We start from the raw sequence: 11,025 nt of genomic DNA, 5'->3' as shown, positions 1-11,025 counted from the left end.
CTATTGGCTACAGCTAGACAAGAGTCTAATCTTGTTATTTGCTGACAAGGACAGATCTATGTTTTAAGTTATCTTACCAGTACCCTTGTTTGATGTTGGATTTTTTTTTGTTTGTTTGTTTGTTTTTACTTTTGTTTGTTTTCTGGTATTACCATTATAATCCCCTTGCAGTCTTTGTGCTTTAGACTTGTGTCTTTGTTTCAATTCAGATGATGGAAGAATCTATTCTATTATAAACATTTATATAAGTATTATTGGGCTAGTAGTAGTGGAAGAAGGGCGAGTTAGAGGAACATGTCATTTAATTGAGCTGTCACAGTCTAGCAAGCTTTTTAAGCAGCAGAAGATGTATTCACAGCGTTTGAGAGCTCTCACATTTATATCCAACTTAAATGCTGTGGGTCTTCCCTATTAACCTGCACTTTGTAGAATCATTATCATCTACCAAAATCAGTGTTTAACTTCGGTCAGAGATCAGAATTGTTGTAATTTATGCGATGTTTTATTTGAAATAAGTTGCTCTAAAAGATGTGTCATGAGAAATTATGTTCACTAGGGCCTGTGTAGAGATGTTGGGTGCTTCCATTTTATCTTTAGTTGTAGGGCACCCAAAACCAATGGCCATTTTGAAAAAATATTGAGACAACTATTTCCTTAGGTTAGTCCTTGGACTACATGGACATGAATTATTTGAGGGGGAGGTAAAAAAAGGTGATTGTGTTAAACCATTTTATTATTAATACCAAGCATGTTTGTATTATCAATTGAAAGTAAATCAACTGGCAAATGGTAAAGAAATGTAATAACTAGAGAAGGTTGCTGTTCACTTCTTATTGGCTAATCTTTTTTGAGTTGTTATCTATTACAAAGGTTGTATTGGTATCTCTACTGACACAGACATACATACTTCACTAGAAATTGGAACTTCCCCATCACTTTACATCTGACATAATTTAAAAATTCATTATACTTTAACTGATAATGTGAAGATTGAGTTTGACTTAGAAAAAAAAAAAGCAATATTTAGGAATATCATACCAAAGTTAACTGAATAATCTTACCCTCTCTAGGGAGTATTTAGAAGGTTTAGGAATCTTTTAACAAACTCTCCAAGGAGATTTTGCCACTTTCTGCATGTAGTCATTTATGTATCTTAACAGAAGTTGCTATTAGAAAAGATTCTTTTTTCCCCATAATCTTGGGAAAGTGTGAAAAATATGTGATATTAGTTTGATGCAAGAATCAATTTGTGTTCAGCAAATTGTATTCTGGGCAAAATAAGTTATAGAGGAAACACTGAATAAAATAATTTAGACATAGCCTAGTGGATTCCAGATAAAGAAATTAGCTTCTTCTGGAGGAGGAGGAAGTATGTCTGCACTTGATCAGTACATTGGCTAGTCCATTTTTCTTAATGAACCAAATAATATCGTCAGCTCTATCATGGAGCTGATTGTTGTTATTGTTGTTTTGTTTCAAAAAAAGTTGAAGCAAAACTTTTGGTTTTTTGGTGCACAGAGGAAGTAGTCTTCCAAGGATCTCAATTTTGTTCTCATTGAAGTTGCTGAAAAAGCTGTCATTGAAATCGTAAGAGGAGTGCGATCACTACTAACATGAGTGCTACCTCCAAGAAGACATTTCCTATTAATATTAAAACATGAGAGAACTGATTGACACAAACTACACGTAGGGAAAAATACTGCAGAAGAAATCAGAGATTAATTATTGTGGGAAGGGTGAGAGAGAGGAAACATTCAGATAATAAATAATTCCCATTGCAGCAAAGGGGCACTGCAGTTCCTCTTTGCTCAGTTTCAAGTCACATTCCTGGGAGTGTGTTGGGCTTCTCCAATCATGCTGCTTCATTTCTACTCCACCTCCTGAATGTACTTCCTTCCAGAAATTACTGGCTGCATGGAGACACACCTGTATTTGGTTCATTATTATCTTAAGCAACTGTGGTTTTGCCACTGATGTGTTTAATAGATAAGTTTAAAAATGCTATTTATTTAGCTGATAATTGTAACCCTGGAAACAGGATCTGTTGTTTGTTTCATTGTAAAAGTAGCTGCACTGAAAAGTTACCCTTAGACACTGACAGCTGGAAATTTCTGGGGCTGGGACTTCTGTGAAGTTCTGAGACAGCTGTTCTGCATTTTTTCAGTGGGCATATGTATCTGTCTGTTGTGGTGCCAGTTTCAATACTAATTTTCAGAAGCAGAAAATGTGATCTTCTTTCAGTTCACTGCCAGTACCTTCTAATATGTACAGGTCTAATGCTTTTTCTATTAATAGCTGATAGAAATACAGATTTTGGTTATGGCAGGTCTGTTCTGTTTTCTGGTTGACTTCTTAGCTAACTATTGTGAGGCCAAAGGCAACACTAGTATTTACTTTACAAGCAACGTGGATTGTGGACATAAGTAAGGAGCAGTAGCAGGAGTCTGGTAAAGCTAAATGGGAAACAATCCTCTGCATAGGTAACAGAATCAATGATTGGCAAAGATTTAGGAAACTACAGCACTCCTTAAATCCATTAGTGGGAAAAGCTGCAACAGGGGAAAAGAAACAAGGGATGAGAAAATATTGGAGTGGAAGAAGAAAGAGATATACTGTAAGAGTGTGCAAGTGTTCTTGCACATGTTTAGCTGTGAGCTACTACCCATGGGTATCCTGTGTAGGGTAGGGTTTAGGATGGTAAAGAGAATAGTTGGTAGCTCCCTCCTCCTTCCCTGCCTAGTAGAGCTGGAGGCTTTAGTTTCCCTTTAGAAGACTAAAACTGGGTCTGCTTCCTTGAGAAGGTCTAGTGTTGCTGGTCCATTTCCTGGAGTACTATGATTTTTGTGATGAGCATAACTTGAATACTCTGCATTGCAGAAGTGAAAAAATTGTCAATCTTAATCCTTAAGAACCATATTTTGAATTTTACAGTCTTAATTCACATTGCAAACACTGACAGCAGATCATATTCAGGATGTCTGTTCGTTTGTTTTAGTCCTTTTTGCATGCTTCAGTAAAACAGGTAAGATGTGACATTCTTAGTCCTGACATTTCTTTTTGCTGAAAGTGTTCTTGTTGCTAAGGGTCAAAATGAGATTATTGCACCTCATAAGTCTCACTTCAGTTCTTAGCCATACCTAGTGCTCTTTGGCAGAAGGGTACAAATTTGCCCTCAGAGAAAAGACAAAATTGCTACACATCTACTTCTAGCAGAAGCACCTGTGTTGGTTTAGCATTGTTTGGTGGTTCTTCTGTATTTTCCAATAGGCAGAGAGTAGGTTGTCAGTCATGAAGAACATGGGGAAATGACGAGGTGCATATGTCTTTATTACTAATCACTCTGGAAGGATTATTAAAAGATCCTCTTTTTTATGTTTTTAAGCTTTAATAATCCTGCATGTGACATTTAAAAAAATTGCTTTTTAAAAGGATATTACTTGTATTTCACTCTCATGATAAACATTCTGTTGCAAAAACAATGGCATAGATTACATGACTCAGTTGTGCACTTAGATCAGTATATATGAAAGTTTATAACAATAATTGTAACAAGCTCCATGATACTATCTTGAAAATTTAGAGCCTAATTATTCTAAACACCTTCAACCCATCCATCTCATTTCAAGATATCATCATGTTTAGGTGCTTTCAAGCATCCTGTGATGTCAAAATACTTGTTTTCGATATGGAGAAAGTAATAGGAAAAATACCTTACGCTGTACAAAAAGTATGTGAACCAAGATACGTATTTATGCATATGAAAAAAATGTTTGCAGAGACATCTTAACACTTAAGGAACACGTTCCTTTATAGTTGGTTATTAATGAATTGTTAACCTAATAATTTTAATAATTTTTGGAAAATAAAGCCAAAACAAAGGTGGTGGGGGTGGGGGAGCATGGTGTATCTTTCACAGCACACACTGTGAGGTTTTGCTGACATTCCCCAGAGTTTCCTCTGAACACAAAGTTTCAAAACTAATTAAAAAAATCTTAAGACAGAATTTCTGGAATGCTGTTTCAAATGTCACTAGCACACAATAATAGATATTGGAGTCTTATTTGCCTTGTCTTAAGAAACCAAATTTATTTACAAATCTGAAAAAATCCTGAGAGTTTAGATTGTTTCAGGGCAAAGGACTTGAATAAAAACAGCACAATGAAACTGAGATTACAACTATGTCTATAAGCCTGAAGATCTTTTGATGAGATTGAAATTTTCTATTCTACATTCTACTGATGAATGGGAATCTGCAGAAATGTTTGTGTGCTGTGCTTCCTGTATGCATCTTTGTCTAGTACCATTTGTATCCTTGTGTTGGCTGATTCTGCATACCCTTCATCCATTATTTGATGTCCCCTGTTTAGACAGATACGCAAGAGTATTTTTGGCTGCATTTTATTTCAGACTTGATTATCTGAAACTGCTAAATGACTAGTAGCAGTGAAATCTTTCAGACATAGGTGGAAGATAATGTCGTTTGCTGTTTGCTAATATGTTTGCCCAGGTGAAGTATGTGAAATTGCTACTGGAATGGCAGCCTTCCCTGGCTGAACAAACTGTGGTAACAAGGTCAGGTTTGGGGGATTTCTGAAAGATGTGACTAATCAGATTATTTAGTTAGAAGTTTCCTGCAGACCTCATAGTACTGGTAGTAAATTGGAGCTCTTTAACAATGATGGTGAGAGCGTTTCTGAAAAGGCTGTGAATAACCCATGGATAGGAATCATAGCTAAAAAAATTACTGGATGTATATTTTATGTTCTTCTCCAGATAGTCATACAGGCCTAATTCTGGAGTTCACAGCTTCATGCAGTAATTTTCAGTCACACAAAATTAATGAAAATTTTTGCTATGCATTATTTACTAGATTAGTACTCCAGAAGTAGATGTGTTTGCCTATATCAAGCAGTTCAAGCATGTAAATATTTTCACTGTGAGCATAAAAGAGGTACATCTGCAAATATTGGTTATTGTTTCACATATTCTGTGCATACAGGGTATACTTATTCGAAGGTTTTTGATCACTAAATGCTTCAGAAAAGTAATTACAGTCCTATACCACATGAAAGCAAGCTCTTCTTGCATTATGTATCTAGAAAAAGTCAAAAGTGTCTGAATTTAACCTAATGTTCCTTGTCAGCAAGCCAGAATTTACAAATTCCACAACTGCTCTTGCAGATAGGTTTCTGAAACCTGACTTCGCGTGCTAGAGTCAATATTTGTTTCAAAATCCAAAGACCACCTGTACTGTAAACATCTATGAAACACTGCAGCAAAAACTCTTGGGTAATGGCTGTTTAAATGCATCAGTCTGCTTCCTAAGGCACTGAGAAAATCCTGATTGTTTACATATGTACACTAATATTGTCACAAGACACATGAAAGCAGAGCACAGTATAGATCCCAAGCTGCTAGAAAGCAGCTGAAGTTCCCTAGCCAAATTTTTTGAGATCTATGGCTGTAATGTGGCTTAGTTTGGATAGGTGATCAGACCTGTTATTAGCAGCAAGGAGTCCTAACTATTCCCCCAGAAAAGAACTGTGGCTGTGTGCATATCTGATGTGTGGTCACACCCCACGCAATGAAATTAAGGGTTGTACTTTGTTACATGTCAGATGACAGTCTTTCCCTAGCCAAACAACTGACCACAGCAACTGGAAAAAACATCCAGAAAAAATATGTAGATGGCTTTCTGTAAGGCTAAGGGGAGACTGTTTGTAATTGAAGGCTTTTCCATTCCTGTCCAAAGTGTAACTTTAAAAATTAGTGTGTTAATTTATTAAATTTTGCATAATAGCTTATGAGCATAATGCCAAATCTCTAAGTTATATACTGTCGCATTTGCAAACTGAAAAAAATGTTTTGCTGTGTGAGGCGAAGATGGAATAGGGTCCATTCTTTCTCATCTACCCCCCATCGTTTCTGGAGGACCCAGAGAATTTGTGGCTCTGTTGTAACAGGGCTCCATGCAAGGACGTAACACAAACAAGTGCTTGCACATTGCCCTTCAGAGCTTATAACGTAAACAGGAAAAACTGCCAAATGCTAAAGGCAGAACTAATTATATACCAATATGGTTTAATGTTGTTTAAATAAAGCAATAAAAAACAAACTGTGTAAGGGAAGCCTTAAACTTTAACTAATCTTGCTATTTTTCCACCATTTCTGGTATAACAATGCTAATTTATGGAGGCTGATTAGAAAACAGAGACTTTTTTGTCATTTGTCATTATTATGCAGGAAATGGAGGTGTCTATCTATGAGGTGTTAAAAATGCCTATGTTTGTAAATAGGTGGTTAGTTTACAGAGCCTTGAGGAATGATCTCAGGGTCGAGACATAAACAAATAGGACTTTTAAAGTGAATAAACAGAAAATTAAGTTGTATTCAATTCTGCCTGGTGTCCCAGTTCTGAGGAAATAATGCTTCCAGTGAAATCAGTACGAAGACTACAGATGACTTTAATGAAAGTAGGATTTAACTCCTAAAGTAGCTTTAATTTTTTCCTGAGAAGCAAATCAAAGTTACTTCTTCATGGATAAGGTCCTGGCATGTTACTTCATGACATAGCCATAAGCAACCTGTTCAAGTTGGTCTTGCTTTGAGCAGAGGGATGGATTAGAGACCGTCCAGCCTCAAACATTCTATGATTCAGTGATGTGTCAGAACAGAGAATTTGAGGTCAAACAGATGCAAAGAGGACAAGCACATGGGAGAGGAGCAAAATTAATTCTTTTCTTTGATGTTAGTAAAGGAAGAACCTGGGAAGATTTCTTAGGGAGTAGAAGGCATGGCAGATGGGAGACACAGCAGAGCATCTCTCTAAAGCTGAAGTACTTGTGGAATGAGTTACATAGAATGCACATCAAGAAATTCAGTGAGTTGAATTGGTATGCATTCAAAAAGTTATAAGAAAACTCAAGAATGAAGAACTGAATTGGTAATGATAGTGTGGAGGATTCACAGGAGGTCCCACACTGCAGAGAAGGAAAAAGGTGACACGAAGGAACAAATGCTGGCTGACAAACACCCATCTCAGAATACGTACTACCTCTTTTCCTTCTACAATCACAACTGTTTTTTCTGCCCCACAATATTTATTTTACCCTTAATGTTTATGGGCCAGTGAAATTCTACACCTGCATATCTGACAGGCCTTGAGCCACTCTCGTTTTTCGGGTAATAACAGATAGAGGTGAGAGTTCTGAAGCAGGTGGGAGTTTTGTGTTGACTTCCTGAGGTTCAAGCTCTATTGCTCTGACTAGGCTTGTCATTCTTCATGCAGAAGAAATAAACCCAGCTAAACAAATCCTCCTTATGTTAACTTTAAAAACAAAACAAAACATCCACCTCCCCTAAACTGAAATGTACAGGCTAAATCAAGTCTTTTCACCTACAAACCAAAAAGCCTTCAAAGACATCACTGTGAAAAAAGATGAATTGCAGTAACTTCTTGAAAACACACTGTTTGTGTTGTATGAACTACTCCTAGTAAATAGCACAAATTAAACTAGTATTAAAGTGGTTTTCATAAACATCTGCAAAAACATTTTATTTCCACAGGCATCAATTAGAAGTAAAATTCTGGCATGATTTTGTAAAGTTAGAATAAAATACCAATAGAAGAAAGATAAACTGTTAGTCTGTTAAACAGTTAAGATTAGTAAAATAAATTCTTATCTGATTATAAAAGTTGAGAGAACAAAGCAGAAGTATTTAGGAAAAAGCTTTCCTATGTGTTACTTGTATACACTAAGTATTTCTGTATATTGTTAAAGTTAAGTGTGTTTGGGTCCTTTAATGATAATGGAATTGTAGTTTAAAGTTACTGTGAAGTGTGTGCTCTCTACAAATCAAATCATTGTCCTTTGCATTTGAAAGCTGTGGAGAGAGAGACAAATGACATAGCTTAAGCATGGTTTTCCCATGACTGCTTTTAGTCATGTAGAAGTTCCTCAGAGTTCTTGATACAATCTTCTCTCCACTCAAAAGAAGCCACCTGAAAGTTGCCACGGTGGTGAAACAGTATGAGTTAACGGGTCTAAAGCTTTACTGCTTCCAGTGAAAATATGATTATTCTGCAGATGAAGTGAGGATGCTCAGGTCTTAAAGGTACCTACTTTCTTCCTTCCCCTTCTGTTGTGATAGTTTTATCTGTAAGCTATTAACTCAAACTCAATTTTCTCATTTCTATAAACGTCAGTTATCCATGTAGGCTCCATTCTCAGTAGTTTCTAACATGAGTGGGAAATCAGTACAGACAGGAGTAACTAAAAAGTGAAAAAAAAAAAGAAAAGGAACTGTATTTTAACCAAAAGGATATAATGAAGACAAAATGAGGGAAGGGTAGTAGAGGAGAAAAGCAGTCAAGGGTAGGAAATGAGAAGGTGAGTAAGTAAAGCAATCTGATGAAAATATGTCATTAGAAGTCCAAGGTCAAGACAATTTTTCAGTCGTATCTGTCTAGAGAATCAACAGCATCAATAGCAATCATTCATAAAATTATTGTCTCAGTTAACTCTTTTTCACTTTATTTTCAGGGCTTTCTCAACGCTGCAGTAAAACTCTGCTTCTGACAGCTGTTAAGTGTTATACGAACTAGAAGGAGAGTAGTTTTTCAGAACTATGAGTAAAAGTAACAAAACCATGGGATGGTGCCAAATATAAAGACTCTTACAGTTAATAGCAAGATTCACGTTGCTATTGTGGTGGTTGGGATTGACATTGTAGTCAACATGAATAAATACTTACAGCAATGCAGAAGGACAGTGTTATTTTTACATCACAATTTCCCCATCTTTAGCCTTATTTCAAAGCACGGGAGTCTTACCGATTGAGAGGATTTTGACATTAGATATCTTCTGAGTAAAGGTCATAGAATATAGTCAGAAGATACTTAATACAATGATGAGCAGCATAGGAATTATAAAGAGGTTTTCAGAGAAAATTATTTTCTTAGGGGTCACTCCCATAAAGCTGTTGTGTGTGGCAATAAAGTTTACAGAAAATTTGAAAGCCTGTAACATTGGCTGATAAGTCATTCCCAATAAAATGGAATAGGGAAAAATGCTGATATAAATCACTGTTTTACTATTGTCTATTTTTTTGCACCTTTTTTGTTTTGGTTTGTTGTTTTTTTTGTTTGTTTTGTTTTTTTGTTTGTTTTGTGTGTGTGTGTGTGTAGATGAAAGATCTGGGCCAAAAATACAACATTTTTACAAATATTTAACAAGTCAAATTCTCTGGGAACAGAAGCCAAATTAAACATTACCTAACCCTGCAGTGGTTTACAGTTGGTCACAGACGTCCTAGAAGAGAACATTCTAAGATGCTTCATGGCCACGAAGCAAATGTGTTGCTCTTGATAGTAAATTCACATCTGGAAGCAGTTCAAACTGGAGGTTTTATGCAAGTTATGTGAAATGCAGCTGTGCAACATTTCTAGGATACTATTAGTAGAGAGACTATTTTAATGAAGGTGACCCTCCAAAGGTCTCGAGGACCAATGCAGTTAAGTATCCAGAAGTGTTTCCAGAAAAGAGGAACTGTAAAAGCAAAATAAGCTATGGGCCTGAAAACTCATTACTCATGTACATCAAACTACTTTCACTCTTCAGCATTTTAAAAGCTTGTGGGTTTTTTTATTTTTATATGGGATAAGAGGATTATGAGAGAGGCCTGTTACTGCATTCTGCTTAAGTGTTACCTAAAAAAAAAGAATACTGATTCCTGAACTACGATTTCTGTCCTTCAGTGGCATTGAAAACCAGGAAAAAGCAAAACCAGAAGCAAGAGAGAGTGGAACTCACAGACTGACAATATTCAATCTTACGTGCTTTTGCTGGGGGATTGCTTGTAGAATTAGAATGAAAACTCTCACGTGTAGAAAACTGGTTTTTGTCAGAGGTGTTTCATCCATAGAAAAAACAAACAAACAACAAACAGTTGCATTTAAGAATGAATGCTTGTCTCTGGTGTAATTTTACTTTAAAAGTTAATATAATTTTTGCATGTTACCCATTAACTAGCATTAATATAATTAGTTACCCTCTGGTTTTCTATTTTTTTATAAATTCCATTTTTCTACAGTGTTAATGTGTAATTTATTCATGCTTGGATAGAATCTTCATGTCAACAGGGTGATGACAATTCACTCTACAGAAAGCTATGCGTCATAATGTGTATCTGATGTGTGAATTCTGTGTTTTTAAGTACAACCAGTGCTTTTCATTCCATGGAATGAATTCTGTACAACACAAAACCAAAAGAATGTCTTTGAAATGAATGATTTGGTTTCAGTGATAATTAGAGAGAGGCCAATGCTACTGCAGATTACTGGTGAACATTCACAGGCATTGGTTATTGTTTTCAGGAATGTAGGCAGAAAGTGAAAATTCTAATGAATTCTTACATAAATATGTAGCAATGAAGAAATTTGAATCCAAGAGGCTATATAAAGTGATCTTTTAAAATAATACTGACCAAGGGTTTGAAGTAAACTAAGTCAGTTTTTAAACTAAAGAGTGATGATTTAATTGCTGTCAAAATTGTAAGGGCCGTGGAACAAGCAACATGTTACTCAATCCAATCCAAGTATCAGGTACTTTACTGTAACATCTAAATGAATGATTTAGAGAGCATAATTCAGTGATCACTGAAGTAAAGGGACATTTTTATTTTGATAGACCAATGATTTGGTCTGAAATTGACACTATAATGGTTTCTGTAAAGAAATTAAGAATAATTACACTTTTTATAATGGCACAATAGTGCTGGGCATTTTATGGATCTGCCCCATGGGTATGTTTAGTTGTTTTTTGTATTCTAACTCAATGGCATGAATACCCACAAAATGCCATCCATCTTCATACCTGTCATACCAGCAGCATATTCCAGACATGAACCGTCTGATTGTACAAGAAATTTTCGGTAGCAGAACTGAGCACTGAGTACTCAGATGTGGCAGTTAGTGTGTTTCTAAGGGTTATGGAATATGAGAATATAATACAAAAAGAGAAGCTG

The sequence above is a fragment of the Nesoenas mayeri genome, assembly GCF_963082525.1.
Source record: "Nesoenas mayeri genome assembly, chromosome: 7".
Lineage (NCBI taxonomy): Eukaryota > Metazoa > Chordata > Aves > Columbiformes > Columbidae > Nesoenas > Nesoenas mayeri.
This window is presented reverse-complemented; position numbering follows the sequence as displayed.